Source organism: Lissotriton vulgaris, chromosome 12, assembly GCF_964263255.1.
Source record: "Lissotriton vulgaris chromosome 12, aLisVul1.2, whole genome shotgun sequence".
NCBI classification, from domain to species: domain Eukaryota; kingdom Metazoa; phylum Chordata; class Amphibia; order Caudata; family Salamandridae; genus Lissotriton; species Lissotriton vulgaris.
In genome coordinates this window covers 351,080,393-351,098,359 of record NC_141700.1, presented here as the reverse complement: position 1 = coordinate 351,098,359, position 17,967 = coordinate 351,080,393, and positions in this window count along the sequence as shown.

Here is a 17,967-nt window from a genome sequence, read left to right as displayed (position 1 = left end):
AAGAGAAAATGATGGCCAAAACCATTCCAAGGAAGGTTAATACCTTCCATCCCCATGTGGACAGTAGTCCCCAAAACCATCCCATCACAGACCAATCTCCTGTGTCCTGGTGAATCGACTCGGAAATTACGTGCAATTTAGAGATGGCTTGGTATACCGAAGGGGCATTATCAGGAATATAAATGCAGCAACTAGACCCGATCAATTTACAGACTCCTTCATGATCTGCAAGGACAATGTCTAGACCATCCTGTTCTGCAAAGTCATAAGGCGGTCCGCCTGAAGTTCGGCTGTTAGATTACTCAAGGCTCCAGAAGTCACATTTATGGTAGCCTCAACAACACAAACTAGCTGTCTACTGTTTCTGCTATTGGCCATTGGGCCCCAGAAAGGAAGAAACCCTTTGATAACGTCCCTTCCCTCTTGTCCTGCTGTGTCTTTGGAATCGGTAACCCCTCTGCCATATCTTTTTCTGTGATGACCTGAAGGAGTAGTGTATGTCAGAGGGAGAAGAAAAGCCACATAACACGTTCCTGAAAAGTAGGTGGGAAGCCACGTGTAGGCTCTGTCGTGACAGACAAAATATGTGCCTTGAGATGGCACTAACGGTGAAGAAATCTGGGGTGAATAGATATATGTACGGGAACAAACACCCTTTTCTTGTTGGTTTTTAATATTTTGACCATTTATATGTAGACACAAATTACCTCAATGAGGTACAGTCCAAATTGGTGGGGATCTTCTTTGTCTAGCCTTATCTGTGAGGCTAGTAACGTAACGAGTCACGTTCCAACCATCATACGCTCGTTTCTCATCAACAGGAATCTTACCAATTTCGGCAATTCTAGCCATGGCCACTATTCCCTTTATCAAAGAACTATGACTAAAATCTGCTCCACCATCATATGGACCACCAGGAGGATATCGAAGTTGATTCTGGTATGCATTGGAAAACATGGCCAAATAGGCCCAAGCGGAACCTTCGTAAGAAAACGGAAGGTCTAAATATGGCATCCCTCTCTGTGTTATGGAGCATGAGTCCATAAACCCAACAGTCAGTAGTATTGACTGCCAGTTGTTGCTGATGCAACAGCTGGATGAATGAATTGTTAAAGTATTCTGTTCTCCTAATTTGCTCGTGCTCTGGGAGTGTATGGAACTGATGCCGGGAGGCAGTAGTAGAAAAAGGCAAAGAAACAGAAGTAGGAACAGGTGCTTGCTGCATAGTGTGAACAACCCAACCCGCACAAGCCAATAAAATACATGAACATATTAAAATACACAAGGTTACGCCACATGGACTAAACAACAATTTCTTATATTTACTTTTCATTTTTGCTTTTTATCATTCCTTTCCAATTTAATATCCATTCTCTAAAGCGTTGCTCACGGTAATCTCCCTAGATCACTTAGTTGTGATTATTAGCCGTCCTATGACACTGCAAGTCCTGCAGACCTACTGTCACTACTCAGGTCACAGCCTAAGACTCCTACCGTGACCCTGCAACTTGACGGATAGTGAAAAGAAATGTCTCTCAAAAGTGTAACCAGAAAAATAAAAAGAGAAAAAGTTCAATTGTTCTTCATCAGTCTAGGTCTCAAGTTGTACCGGGTCTTGTCAGGTACCGTTTGCTCTCGAAACAAAGTCTCTGAGTTTGTTGTGTTCAATCGCAAATGTGATGGTACAGCTTCTTGCAACACGTCGTCATCTTCATTTTCAGACCCTGTCCTATCCAGACGTGCACTACTGAAAGGTACCAACCAAGGGACCCTTTCGCCCTCACTATCACCTACACCCTTGCGGACCCACTGGTCAAAAGGCAAAGGCAAAGGTACCCTTTTGCAGTGCACGCCATGGATCCAGTTCTTCTTTCCGACAACCTTTACTGTTGTTCGTGTCACTAGAAGAACTTGCAGAGGCGGCCCCCAACGAGGTTCCAGATTCTTTTTCCGCTGAAAATTCTTCAGGCAAACCCAGTCTCCGGGTTGGATGGAGTGACCTGGATCTGCGGAGGCCTCCGGCAAAGCGTTCTGAACCTGTTGGTGAAGAACACGCAATTTAGTGGTGAGGTCATGTAAGTAGTCAATCAACATAAGATACGGAATATCAGAGTACTTTTTAGGTTGAGGGACTCCACAGACGTTGGCTGGGCGCCGAAAAATGACCTCGTATGGGCTGAGGCCTTAGCGAGAATGTACAGCTGTTCTCGTAGATAAAAGTGCCAAAGGTAAAGCATCGGGCCAGGCAAGACCTGTGCTGGCCTGAATCTTTGCCAGTTTGAGCTTGAGATTGCCATTATAGCACTCTACTAAACCTGCTGACTGAGGGTGGTTTGCCGCATGGAATTTCTGCCTAATACCAAGACCCGCACACACCATCTGCATAATTTGGCCTACAAATTCACTTCAATTGTCACTCCAGGCACTTCGCGGCAAACCAAACCTCGGGAAGAATTCCTTCAAGAGGACTTTGGCAGTGGACAAAGCAGTATTATCCTTTAGGGGGTAGGCCTTTATCCATCTGGAAAAGGCACGCACCACCACCAGAACATACTTAAGGTTGTTACAACGTTCCATATAAATGTAATCGATTTGTAATACCTCAAAAGGATACGTAGGGGGAGCAAAATGACCTGCCGGAGTTGGGGTTCCCTTTCCTGGATTATGCATCAAACAAACGATACAATGTTTCACCACATTTTCCGCACATTTAGGGATTTCTTCATTCTGCCATACTGGAGCCAGAAGTTTGCATATCCCTTTCGCACTGATGTGGGCTGGTCCATGCACCATAGTAACTACAGGCAGTACATAGGCGTCTGGTAACAGCCAACGCTGGTATTCTGACAATTCCGTCCAACACCCTGTCGCATCCAACATTCCCGTACTTTCTCTCCACTTACCCAATTCCTTCTCTGTAGCCTCTTCTTGAATCATTCTCACACTTTCTATTGTGTCCTCACACATTCCTCCTTCTCTGACCCATCTTGCAGGACCTGCAACATACATGCGACTTGTAGCACCTCTCGCTGTTTCTTTTGCTACCTCGTCTGCAAAAGCATTCCCGCGACCCACACCATCAGTGATCCTTTTATGTGCACTACACTTCACTATTGCTATCTGGGTAGGCAAAGCAAGTGATTCGAGAAGGTCAGTTACCAACTGACCATGCTGTATCGTAGTCCCATGGGAAGTAAAGAATCTTCTTTCCTTCCACAAACAACCGAAACTATGAGCCACGCCAAAGGCGTATTGGCTATTGGTGTAAACATTCACTCTCTTTCCCTTAGCCAACACACACGCTCTTGTCAGGGCAATCAGGTCAGCTGCTTGGGCTGAATTCTGTGTAATGTTTGCTGTCTCCACTACGGTATACAAGGTGGTAACAGCAGAGGCCGCAGTCGTTACGCCATTGGGAAGCTTGAAACAAGACCCATCCACCCATAGGATCCCATCCGGGTCCACGAGGGGTGTATCTTTTAAGTCTATTCTGCCTTTCGTTTCCTCCTCTGTACGGAGAAAACAATCATGCTGTTCTCGGGTGTCTTTCTCTTCTGGAATGGGTAACAGTGTTGCTGGATTCAAAGTATTACACCGCTTGATGTGTATATGACTAGCCAAGAGCATCAGCTCGTACCCAGACAAGCGGGCACTCGTGAGATGTTGTGTTTTTGTTCTGTTCAAAAGAGTATCCACTGCATGTGGTACCATAACAACAAGAGTGTTATCCAGTACCAATCAAGCAGATTGACGAATGGAGATCGCTGCTGCTGCTGTAGCTTTGAGACAACTAAGCAATGCCTTGGCTACTGGATCCAATGTAGCTGAAAAATAGGCACATGGCCACTGTTTGTCTCCAAATTGTTGCGTTAAAACTGACAACGCACAACCTTCTCTTTCATGAACGTAGAGTGTGAAAGGCTTACTGTAATCTGGAGTACCTAACACAGGGGCAGCAGAACACAAGGCAGTACGTAAGTCAGAAAAACTCTTCTAACATTTGTCAGTCCAAGGAAGAGGTTGGGGTGTGTCTTTCAGAGTAAGTGCCAGCAGAGGTTTATCCAACAAAGAAAAATTTGGAATCCACTGTCTACAATAAGAGGTAATGCCCAGAAAGGCACGCACCTCCCTTTGTGTGGATGGTACAGACATTTGTGCGATTGCTTGAATACTTTCTGGGGTCTATCGCCTTCCCTCCTTCGACAAGAGATGACCTAAGTAGGTAACCTCTTGGCGGCAATATTGTAGATTAGAGGGTGACACCTTGTGATGCAGCTCAGACAAATGACGCAACAGCGAAGCAGTCACATTCTGCCAAACATCCTCTGAATCAGCAGCAACTAACAAATCGTCCACATACTGAATAAGAGTGGCGCCTGAGGGCAAAGTGAAAGCGTCGAGCTGAGATTTCAAAGCCTGACTATAAATGGAGGGACTCTCACAATAGCCTTGAGGTGAATGTTTGAATCGGAAACTTCGGCCTCCGAGAGAGAAGCCAAAAATATCTCTACTCTCCTCAGCAATAGGAATGCTGAAGAAAGCATTTTTGAGGTCAATAACTGAGAACCAAGCAGCTGAAGCAGGTATCATTGTGAGCAAGGCAATGATATCTGGGACGACAGGAAACTGGGGGACAACAATCTTGTTGACCTCCCGAAGATTGATCACAAAACGATATACAGGAGGCTGAGAAGGATCAGTGCGTTTAAGAACAGGACTATTGCAAACATTTCCTCTTGTTTCTTTGACCACACCCTTCTGAATTAGATCATAGATGATAGCCAACAGAGCTCTCTCACCATCGCTGGAAATTTTATACTGAGGAATGCGTGGTAATTTAACATGAGGCTTGAAAGTAACCATGTAAGGTGGAATTTGGAGCAGACCAACATCTTTCGGACCCGTAGCCCAAAGCATAGCAGGAAGGGAATGCAATTCGGGTGGGAGTTGGTCCTTAGACAAATACATAGGAGAAACCAACTTCTCACCTAAAGTGAGATATACATCAGAGGGGGAACAATACAATGTTGCATGTAGACGTTTCAATAAGTCTAAACCCAACAAATTCTCGCCGCAACCAGTCGTTAAAATGAGCGGGGCCTCCAAATCAGAAGGACCAATTGAAATAGGCAAAGGGCAAGAAACTGGGTTACAAACTGGGGCGCCAGAGAATCCTACAGAAACGTTTGTTAAGCCAGACAAAGGTGCCCCAGGGAGTTTAGAGTGAATGATAGAACTTCTCATTGCACCAGTATCCAAAAGAAATGGCTCTGAAACACCCAATGCAACAACTTCAACATAAGGCCCATTCTGATCCACTGGAACTGATACGACTCCCTTGCTTTATCCATGGCTGTCCTAGCTAGTGTGAAAATACTGATTCTCATTTTTAACACAATAATCGTCATTGTAATATTGTGCAGACTGAGTATTCTGCTGATCAAAATAATTCATAGAATTCTGAGGGGGAAAGGAACGCTGTCCTTGAGACAACGCACCTCGCCCTCTACCTCTGGGTGCTAATTGAAAACCACCACGGCCTCGCAGCCCTGGCAATCCACCATTACGCTGCAATAAAACCGGGCAGCTCTTCTTAAAATGACATTCCTCTTTACAATAGGCACATTGATTAGGACCTAGCAAAGGTTGCGGAACAAAGGGTTCAGGTTTCTGTAACAACCTCTAAAACTGGGGAGGCTGTTGAAATTGGCGCTGAGCAGAACGAGGGGGATAAGCCTGTTGCAAAAGAACCTTGGTTTTTAATTCTTTAGTCTTTTTCTCGATTTTATCCTTTTCCTCCTTATCCCTATTCTCGTAATACTGAGCAGTGGCTAATATCTGGGCAGACGAAGAAACAGCCCACGAACTTTCGGAGTCTTTCAATTTATGCGATAATTCTGGAAGTAAATTAAATACAAATTTATCCACGAATAATCACTGTCCACCCTCAGTACTCATATCTTGACCACTTTGGTCGATGAACGTCTCCTCGAAACGAGTAAAGAAATCGGAGACACTCTCATCTTTCTTCTATTTACACGCAGCTAACTTATCTCAGTTAACACGTAAGGCAGGCATCATCGTTTTCATTAGAGTGATGATCCTACCGGGCAATTGTGCAATCAAATCATCGGGTTTAGCACCACCTACTTGTGCTGCATCCGCGGCAGTTATAGCAGCCCAATTACCACCTAAAGCTTGGTCGTGGTCCTCCCTACGAATCCGAGCCCATAACGCTTGTGGGACTACATTTCCCATCAGCATATAAATATCGGCCAAATTCATGATACACGCATCAACAGTCTGGGACAGCTCTTTATAATACCCAGCAGGATTTTTACGTGGGTCCGGTAAAGACTTTTTAAGCGCCAAAACTTCAGATCGTTTCCAGGGGACATGTACCCATATACGCTGGAAATGAGCAGGGACGCGCGGAACAGCGCCTACCTGTGGAACCTCTTCTCTCCATACTGGAAGAACTTCTCTCATAGGATAATTTTTCACTTTCTGTCTAACTGCAGGATCAGGTTCAAGAATAGCCTGAGAAGAAAATAAAGGCCTGAAAGTGACAAGTGTCCTTACGTCGTCCTCAACTTCGGAACCCACAATAACTCCTTTATCAAATTTAGCCTGTACGTCTAACAGACCCTGGGGACCTAAACCCAAATCCATATCCTCCCATCCTTTGACAAGATTGTCACACATAACATTAAAAACATATCTCTGCATGGGCGCATTCCACTGGAGAAAGGTGCTCATGATATTGTGCACACTATACTGTGGACCACTCATGATCCATTTGTGAGCAAGAGAGTCCAACACAATTTGCTCATCGGAACCTGGGAGTTGACTACGGGATTGCCTTCGAGAAAGAGCAGGAGTCAGGTTAAAAGACCCAAAGAGGGGGGAGGAAAGGCCAGAAACAGTATCGAACAATCGTTTACGAGCTGTGGGAGAATCTGACAGTAAAACAGGAGACAAGGTATTAAGCAAAGGAGGAGAGGGTAAAGGAGACTGAGGTACAGAAGTCGGTGGCAAAGGAGGCGGGGGTGGCAATACTGGAAGGGGCAATTGTGGAAGAGCCGGATCAACTGGCTGAACAACAGGTAGCTGGACAAGTGGTAACAATGGGGGTGCATTAGCACCTGGTACATAGGGAGGAGGCAATCTCCACAAATGGGACATTAAGGGATCTTCGTCAAGATCCTTACTCTGTGGAGAAGTAGGCAACACATGGTAACATCTATCTATTGCCATACGATGCTGTCTTTCTGAGACTTCAATCGCCCGATCAATCTCATTTTCTTTAAACTGCTGGGCAGCCTGTATAATCGTCATACCTTTCTTATCTCTTTTTGCCTGCTTAATTTCTTTCTGTTTGGCTTCCTTACGCCAGAGGCGGAAAGAGTCAAACATTGCCGGCCGGGCTTTTCTTTTGAACAAAATTGCTCCTAGATTGTCTAATATGTCAGGCTCAAAGCTACCATTTTGTGGCCACTGCAGAAGACCATCTTTCTTTGTGTATCGGATCCATGTCTCATTAAAGGCAATGGGGCCAACACCATGTTTTGAATAGAGCTCATAAGTGGGAGTTTCAATCGGAGGAATTGGACAAGAGTCCTCCAGCCGGGATTCCGTATTGCAACCAAAACAACAAAACTTCCTAAACTTGCTAAGACCAGGCATCTTTAATTCACTGGTCTACTTACAAACTTCAAGGGGTTAAAGCAAATAACACAGCACAAACATACTCACCCCTTGGCTTCGGCTATTGCAATGGTCGAATAACAAACCCAAAAACAAAACAAAGAAGTGGGCGCTACCCACGAATACTTAACTAAGTGTTCTCTCACATCAACAGAGGTCCGTCTAACGTCTCACAATACCAGTCATCACCAAAAGGGCCAAGGCAGGGCGGCAATCAGGGCAGCAGTCGTCAGCAGCCGTCGGAAAGGAGTAGCTGCGCTGCAAAAGACCTTCGGTCCACTTCGACATGCAGGGGTCGCTTGACGTGGCTCGCAAATCCTCCGGAATTTTCTTGTGAGGCTCCTCACGACCCTCGGGCTGAACAGCTACCGCTGAAGCCGCCCCACGGTGGGCGCCAGTTGAAGAACCGGGCCTTATGGGCCTGGCGGTGCAGGGTACGCTTCAAATCTCCGAGTTCACCTGCCTTGTCAGACAGAGACACGAGACACTCTGTTAGGCGTAGAAAACCAGGTTTATTAGAAGCAGCTAAGCACAGTTGTCCCTGAAGTACAGAGTAGGTTCTCAGGCGACTGCCACTTTATTCCGTGGCGCACAATCATTTATAGCACACATATTTACAACGTATACTCCCAATGCATACAAGGCTAACCAATAGGAAAAGTTGAAAAACAAGCTATCAAGTGTCCCAAATACGCCCTTCTTTCAGACACTGTGTGTCACCCCTCCCACAAGTTAATCGGTGCTAGTGCCTACAATCCAATTTGCAGGTGGCAGGACGTATTTGTGTGCCTCACAGGATAGTTATGTAACAAGAGAATACAAGGAGAGAATAGCGAAGGCCAGTCGTATAATATAAAGTAAGGAAAGAATAGGGGAAACCAAACAGTCAGTCGAGACAGGGATCTATCAACCTAGACATGGATTAGTGGACTCGGCCAGACCCTGACATCGGTTTCGTAAACAAGGGCAGGGGGTTACTTTTTAACAGAAGAGATACGTAGCAGCTGGAAAAGGCAAAAACACTCCGTTCGTCGCGCTGCCTGAGTGAGGGCAACACAAAATGGCGATGGAACACAAAATGGCGGCCAAATACGGGACGAAGTCGAAAATCGAAGAACCTCAGTGTCGAGTGAAGTAGTGCAGGGTAAAGGGAAGCATGGTACAGTGCAAAGGTGTAGAGTAGAGTGGCATAGAGTAAAGTGGTGTAGAGTGCATTGGGGCACAATAGTTTAGAGTGGCGTACAGTGCAGTGATGCAGAGTAGAGTGGCATAGAATATAGTGGTATATAGTGCATTAGCATAGAGTGAAGTAGAGTGGCATAGAGTTGAGTGGTGCAGAGTTGAGTGCAGTGGCATAGTGTGCAGTTGTATAGAATAACGTGATACTGAATTTAGTGGCGGACAGTCTTGCAAAGTTAAGTGTTGTAGAGTGCAGTGACATAGAGTGCAGTGTTGTAGAGTGCAGTGGTGTAGAGTACAGTGGTAGAGAGTACAGTGGTGTGGAGTGGTATAGGGAGCAGTGACATAGAGTGCAGTGGTGCAGAGTAGAATAGAGTGTGGTAGAGTACAGTGACATAGAGTGCTTTAGTGAAGAATGGGGTAGCATACAGTGGCGTAGGGTCTTGTAGAGTAGAGTATAGTGGCGTAGAGAGCAGTGGTGCAGAGTATTTGCATAGAGTGCAGTGAAATAAAGTGCATTGGTTTTGAGTAATGTGGGGTAGAGTGCACTGGTGTAGAGCTTACTGGAGTAGAGAATGGTGGCGTAGAGTGGTGCAGTGTAGATAGCTGTGTCTTAGTGTGAAGAGTGGCAAACAGTGCAGTGGCATGGAGTAGATTGTGTCAGAGTAAAATGAAGTGGCATAGATTGGAGTGGTGCAGGGTAGAGTGGAGTGGTTCTGGGTAGAGTGCAATGGCATAGAATAGTGGTGTAGAGTGCATTGGGGTAGAATATAGCGACATAAGAGTACAGTGTTGCAGAGTAGAGTAGCATAGAGTGAAGTGGCATAGAATGAAATCATGCAGAGTGGAGTGGCTTGGAGTGGATGGCCTGGACATGCCTCGAAGATGAGTTAAACCCAAAGAACATGCTAAAATCGTTCACCGTTATCACTATTACAATAAACTAAGGGGCATATTAGCAAGAACCTTGTTAAAATTATCGCTGTTTTAGCGGCAGGAAACTGCAGCTAAAACAGCGATAATGGGCTTGGTAATATGCGTTGCAGAATTCCAATAGAAGCCCAGGTTAGATGTCCTGCACCTCTAACCTGGGCTTCTATTGGAATTCTATAACACATATCAGCAAGCCCATTATCTGCCGTTTTAGCGGCAGTTTCCTGCTGCTAAAACAGCGATAATTTTAACGAGGTTCTTGCTAATATGCCCTGAGATTTTTAAATATGACAGTAGACCTAAGCCCCGTAAACAGTTTAAATGGTTTGACAGTGACTGTACAAGGATCCACAACAAGTTTGTTGAAGCTTTAAAACAAAAGCCCAAAGATTTAGAACGGCTGAGAGCAAGTAGATCCCAGTACAAAAGGCTTTTAGCAGATCGTAGGGAGATTGTTAGGAAGGAGGCATGGGAGAGGCTGTATGAATCTAGTGCCACTAAGAATAGTAGTCTCTTTTGGAATACCATGAATGCCCCCTTCTTTCAGGACAATCATAATAATAACACCGATGTCACTCTCCCCTCAATAAGTGGGTTAACCATTTTTCTGTAATTTATAACAGTGGGAGGGACCCGTCTGGCCCCGCAGAATGTGATAACTAAATAATAGGGGCTGCGAAAAAATGAGATCCGATGACAATTCAAGAAGTTACAAAGGCACGATGCCTGACAAAGAAAAATAAGGCTGGCTGCCCGATGGTATATCGGCCGATCTCTTCCTGGCAAAGCCCGCTCTATGGCTCCCAATTTTATCTAATATTTTAAGTTGTGTCACAGTTACCGGTCCCCCAGAATCCTGGTCAACAGCAATATTTTTTATCCCATTTTTAAAAAGGGAGATAGGTCGAATCCTAAATGTTATCGACCAATATTACTGATAGACATTACATGTAAGCCAATGGGCAGGGTTCTACTTGACCGCCTTCAAATTTGGATAACGGAAAAATTTACATTTTGAGATAGTCAATATGATTTTAGAAGGGGCTTGGGCACAGTGGAGCAATACCTCAATCTCCATCTGGTAATTAGTAAATATACTCTGGCAAAAAACACTAATCTATATCTGGACTTTATGGACCTGACATCTGCATTTGATTGTGCGATGGGGGGAAAATATGGTAAAAGATGTTAGGTATGGGCATAGATGCTCCCCTTGTTCATTTTTTACCACAGATGCATTGGGATGTCTCGGGCAGAATGAGATATGGAGTGGATGGAGAATTATCACCCCCGATTAAAATGAACAGTGGTGTTCGACAGGGCTGTGTGTTAGCCTCTTTTCTGTTTTTTTTATATGTAAATGATATGGAGAGCTTTGTGAATGAAGGGGCAATTGATGTGCCAAGGGTGCGACAGAGAAATCTCCCCACATTAATATATGCAAACGATGGTGTAATTTCAAGAACAGGTGTGGGTCTGCAAATCCTTGTCAACAGATTTAATGAATTCATGAGTGAGTTGCATCTAAAGACTAATATAGTCAAATCACAAGTCATGATGGTGGGGAAAGGGGCGTGGGTATGACTTCAATGGAGGCAGACGTGTCTGGGTAGAGTTCTGTCGGAGTCTCCCATACACAGGCCCTGCTCTCCGAATGTAGTCACCCACGGAGGCTCTTACCAGGAGCAACTTCACCAGGACAACATTCCAGAACACCGCTGCTGAATTTGCCTCGCCCGGGCCCCGTTTTGCGGATCCCGCCTGGGTGAGCCGCCTGGCACACGATTCCTGTGCGGCCAGCTCCGGCTAAGTGAGCCCGGGGCTTAGCTCCGCCCACAAGGCCGCAAACGATGGCGCAGCAGAAATGTATTGCTGGAGGCGGGTTGGGGCTGCTTATCCTGCAGCCGCCTAGCTGAACAATTACCGATGGGCGGCGAGGTGAGATCGGGCCCCTGCTGTGTCACTGGCCTGACTTCACTGTGGGAGGCTCCTGAATTGACTGCCAGCTGCCACTGCTGGATGAGGTGGATTGTGGACGGTGATGCTGCCTAGTTTGCCTGCATCGCTAATGCCCTCACAGCGCAACTGCAGTGGGTGAGCCCCCACTGACGGAGGAGGGCTGCTGCAGTTGGCCCTGCCCATCGATGGGTGGCAGACTGCGGCTGGGGCCCTACTGGACTGCCCGCACGTTTCCGCTGCACAATAGCCCCTGAATCGGCTGCTGACCACCGTGGCGGGAAGAAAAGAACGGCAGGGGAAGATGCTGCCCAGACCGCCTACGCCGCCATTGCCTTCACGGCGCGATCGCGATAAGTGAGTCCCGGCCAATGGAAAAGACCTACGGCTGTTCACCCTGCCGCTGACCCCATAGATACCCACCGTTGGGAAGCGAGGTACAACTGGGGCCCCTGTTGAACTGCCTACACATCTCATTTGCATGAGACCCCCCAGTATAACTGCTGGCCATCGCTGCGGAGGGAGGAGGACAGAGGGTGCAGATACTGCTCCGATCACCAGCGTCGCTGTTGTCCTCACGGCGTAGTTAAATAAGGTGGGCCACCACTGCGAGGCTGCCTGCTGTGAACCACCAGTCCATTATTGGGACGACAGGCTCCCTTAGGATGTTACCATAGACATTGCTGACTGCAGTGGGGGCATGCTGAGACAATCCTGCGGCTGTGCAGTGTGGAGCGGACGTCTGGTGCCCCTGTGGGAGCTGTGAGGCACTCCATGGGAGAACTTTAAACTTGCCTCACCTACTGCCTGAGACCTACGGAGCTGGTGATCCCCAGAACTGATGCTGTGCAGGCACCTGGGCGCCATCTTGGTGCACAGCCCATCGCAGCCTATGGCAGCAATGAGACACATGCTGTCATTCTGGAAGTCGTTGCACTATTAGCGCGGGCACGTCTCTGCTCAGGAGAGTCACACCTGGAACGCCCCGTACGGGCTGCCCTGGTGGTGTTCGGAGGTGGAACTCACCAGGGACCATGGATACTTAGACCACTGACGTCAACCATACGTGACCTCTTATTGAGGTGAAGATATGCCCCACTGCCTTGCGCATTTCGCGTGATTGTGTGGTGTGGACGATGGCCTTGCTGTGGAGGGGATATCTGTGCGTGACGGGGGGCCCTGCCACTGAAGTTTCGAGCTGTGAAGCGGTTGCTGATCGCGACCCGATGGTGTTGACGCGGGTCCCGTCGTGAAGCTTGTGCCTGGAGACGTTGTACTGGGGTCTTGCCATGGACGTCACAACATAGGTGTGCAAACTCTACGACTCATGTCGGGTGGCACCCGAGCCCGGACCGGAACGGAAGGAACATAGGACCTACTGCCTCCATCCAAGCCTAAATCTGACAAGATGGCGAAGCTGGGGCTGATAGACCAAACTGCAAATAAGCTGGATGCGGTACTTGCTGCAATGGAGCGGCTGGAAAAAAACATCAATCAGACCTGCACCACCCTGGAATCTAAAATAGACAAGGTGGCTATCGACCTCACTCATCTGCATGCAGATCACTGGAAGCTAACAGACCAAACCACTGTCCTGGAAACCACACTCGCTGAAATCAAACCACAGGTGACTCAGACAGATAAACATGTACAAGATCTATTGAATCAAGTGGAGTTCCTGGAAGACAGAGCCGAGGATGCTGAAGGGCGAGCACGACGCAACAATGTGCGCATAGTGGGTGTGCTGAAACAATGGGAAGGGAGGGAACCCACCTTGCTCATGGAAAATTGGCTCAGAGATCTACTGCCTGAGGGGACCCTCTCATCACACTTTGTCATAGAGCATGGCGAGATCCCCTTCACCAACTGCAGGACCACACTCAGATTTGATTCTCAGTGGACAACGAGACGCCCTGCAGACAGTAGCGGAGATCAGCGGCTCTTTGGTGACTGAGGACGCATCCAACTCCAGTCAGCGAGACCTATCTAGCGATGACGAGCGAATATATGGCCTGCAGAACTCACAGGACTCAACTGAACAGCCAGATGTCACCCCACAGATGGCTGACATAATAATATGTTAATTGCGAGACCCCATTCTTGATTGCACTATGATTTGAGGTATTGTGGTATATATGTGGGAGTATGCAGTCGCTGATAGTATAGCCATATGTGGTAGACGTTGCTATGATTCGGTGTGCTCACATGAGGTCGTGGGTGATATCATGCTACAGGGAGGGGAGGCGGGACTTAACCACATGCTCTGCTGCTCTCACGTAGGCACCAGTACTCATCGCATGCCTGACAAATGCTCTTGAGCCGGTGTGCACAGACTGCCTTCTTAATATTGTATTTTGCCTGTAGACGGGGAGACTCTAGTATGCAGCGCAACCCCCCAGATCGTTTTTGACTGTTATCTCTATTGAGAGTTTGGACGATTGCTGGTTGACTTTTTCGTCCTTTTGGAGTTGCTTATGATTATGTTCTTGTTTTGGTTTTATTGTGAGATATCATTTATTGTATTTCGATTCATACAGCATCACATGCCACGAGTCAGTATGCTAATAAAGTTGTGCATTGCCAGGCCATATGCATGTTTGTTGGGCTGCAGCAGACAAGTGGCCACTTAGCATTTTGTTCAGACTGTGTCTTCACTTAAAATTGGTACATGGAATGTGAGGGGCATGCATTCACCATCACGCAGGTATCAGATATATTCATACCTAAAACGGTATCACATACAAATAGCTCTCCTGCAAGAAACTCACCTGGCCAAAACAGAAATCCAACGCTTCCACAGCTGCTGGCGTGGCCAATTGTATGCCACAGGGTATTCGACTTTTGCGCAAGGCACACTGATATGGGTGCAGCCAGGGGTCCCACTTAAAATCACACAGTCATTGATGAACACGGACAGCAGGTATGTTGCAGTTAAGGGCACACAGGATGGCCGGCAGGTTGTACTTGCATCACTATACGCTCCCAACACAGAGCAGGCTGCCTTTTTTGACCCTCTCACACGTCCTAGCGCCATGGCATGACACTCCTATGTTCTTGGGGAGAGACTACAATAGTGTACTTGACGTTTCACTGGCCCGCTCCTTTCCACCCCTTCTGGGTACAAGCACGCACAATGCCATGAAGGCGTTAACTAACTGGGCGACGCAATGGCACCTAAGGGACGCCTGGAGACATCGGCATCCCCATGACAGGGTATATTCCTGTTACTCAGGCGCTCATGACCTGCATGTGTGGTTAGACCGTTACATGCTTTCGGAGGAGCTGATCCCACATATATCTGCAGTCAATTATTTAGGCAGGACACATTCAGACCATAACCCACATATATTAGAGGTGTCGTGGGATCACCCCCGCCCATCAATCCCTACCTGGCGGTTACAACCAGATATGCTATTGGACGCACCCTTTGGTAGTCTGCTAGCCGCTAACCACATCCAATGATTTGAAGAAAATGCTAACACAGCCACGATGCCTCAGGTAGAATGGGATGCGTTTAAGGTAGTGATCAGGGGTGATTGCCTCTGTGCACAGGCGGGTATGCGGAGACAGTTGGAGGCTGAACTCAGATATCTTGAAAATGAACTGCTCCGAAAAGAGGGAAGGGCACTAGGGGCCAATGCCAGGTCCTTAGAGCAGGATAGAGAGGAATACTCCAGACTGCTAGACCGGCTCCTCAATTTGAACTATGCAGCACACTTAGCGCTCACCCACCATTTGGGGCACATGCCTAGCAAGCTGCTGTCGTGGCTGATACGGCAGGATGCAGTCACTGCGCCCATAACATCCATACAGACCATACAAGGCGTCAGGGTACATACCAAGAGTGAGTTACACCTCGCTTTTGTGGAACACTATTCCACGATGTACAAATCCTGTTTAATAGCCACAGATGCAGTCATACGGGAATTTATTTCTGCCCTAACGCTACCGCAACTGCCAGAGCACCAACTAGAGGAACTAGGTGCTTCTCTGCTGTCGGAGGAAATAAGGTATAGTATTGTGTCCCTCTCGAATGGTAAGTCTCCGTGTCCGGACAGACTACCGGCTGAATTTTACAAACGCTTATTCAGACATATTGATACCGTAATTGTTGCGGGTATATGCAGCGACTCTAGATGACTCAGCACTCACACCCAGTCCAAATGAGGCAACACTGATCTCCCTCTTAAAGCCGGGCAGAGACCCTGAGCTCCTGGGCTCCTATCGTCCACTGGCTCTGTTGAATACAGACTATAAAATACTGGCCTCCACCCTAGCTAAACGAATAGCCCTGTTTGTACCGACTCTGGTACATAATGATCAAAAAGGATTTGTTCCAACCAGGAGTACCTCTCTTAATATATGTAGGCTATTCAGAGTCCAGAAGTACGCAGCTAGGAACTGGCCACGGTCTGGTTGCCTAGTGCTGGACCTAGAGAAGGCCTTTGGTTCATTGGAGTGGCCCTATCTCGCGGCGTCCTGAGTAAGTATGAACTAGGAGATGGGTATTTGCAGTTGATGGAATTGCTGTATCAATGCCCCACCGTATGGGCTTGCACGGGTAGACAAATTTCTAACACAATCAGGATTAGACGGGGAACCAGGCAGGGATGCCCCTTGTCCCGTTTGTTTTTTTCCATCGCAATGGAGCCTTTAGCGGCTCTCCTCTGAGAGAGTGGCACAGACTGGGGCGTCCCCTTAAACGATGGACTCCACACAGTGTCCCTATATGCAGACGACCTGCTGCTGTACATAAGAGACCTGCATGCTGTGCCGACGGCCATATCAGCACTGTTCCGTAGCTTCGAGGAAGTGTCAGGTCTCAAGGTAAACTGGGCTAAATCAGGTGCCTACTCTTTCCAAAAGGACATGGCCGTGGCAGATATAATTATCAATGGGACTGCGCTTGCTTGGTACCCGACCACGTTAGGTACCTGGGCATATATATCTACAGGTCCCCAGCAAATATATTGGGGGGTAACTTAATGTGCGCCATTTCCTCCGTAAGGGTGCAGATGCAATTCTGGAATACTCTACCGCTCAATGTGATGAGTCGTATTACCTTAACCAAAATGATAGTACTGCCTAGACTATTGTATTATTTTGCAAACCTCCCGGTATATGTTCCTGCACGACTATTTCGGGAGCTGGAGGGATTCATCCGAGGCCTCATTAGGAACGCGGGGCGACCCATGATAGCACTGCAGAAATTGTATGCGCCACCGGAATGTGGAGGCTTGGCAGTCCCTCATTTGGAGCTATATTACTCAGCTGCACAGCTACAATGGGTCGCAAAGTGGCTGAGTGGCAGGAACCTGACGGACACGACGACCGAGACAACAACATGGACGCAGACTCAGATCCATCGTTTGTTTCACCCACTGGCAAAACTCCCCTGCCAGATGCAGATACATATTGAATTAGCTCATAAATGTTACAGGAGGAGCCTTCAACTCACAAAAGACACAGTCCCTTATGCCCCAATACTGCCACTTATCGGGACACCCAGAGGCAGAGACTCCATATCAGTAGCACTAATGTCCTGGACCGAAGCAAGAGTGGAGACGCTACTAGACCTATATGCAGATGGTGCCCTTTGCCTTTCGCGACCCTGACAGCAGATACTGGGTTGTCGTATCCCATCGCACAATCCTGGGGTGATGTCCTCAAAGCCCTTGCACTCTCTAATGCCACTTTGCACGTGGCTTCCACGCAACAAGCAGAGGATGATATCTGACACAGTGGCGTCACTAGGGTTGGTGTCACCCAGTGCGGGTAAAGGTGTCACCCCCTCACGACTGGAGGGAAAGACAGGAAGAGGGGTGTGTACGGGTATATGTGTGAGGGAAAGGGAGGAGTAGCGAAATGATTTGACACTGCCACTGCCTAACATTCCTATATTATTAAACAAAGATTACTTTGGACAGAGCTCCGAGCTCGAAGTTGCCTGCGCAGTTTGCCACTGTGTTCACGTTTCTTTTTCATCTGTTCACTTAACCCTGATGTGAAAACAGATTAGGAGTTCAGCGGCTTTCACCTGTGTCTTACCAGTTATTCATCAAAGGGATTTCCTCCTATAAAAATCCAATAAACAAGCAGATAGCCATCGCTGTGTAAGCGCAATCTAAAACAAACACTGCAGAGAGATATTGTTAAAGAAAGCAATGAACAGGCTGCCTGATTTCGGCTGTA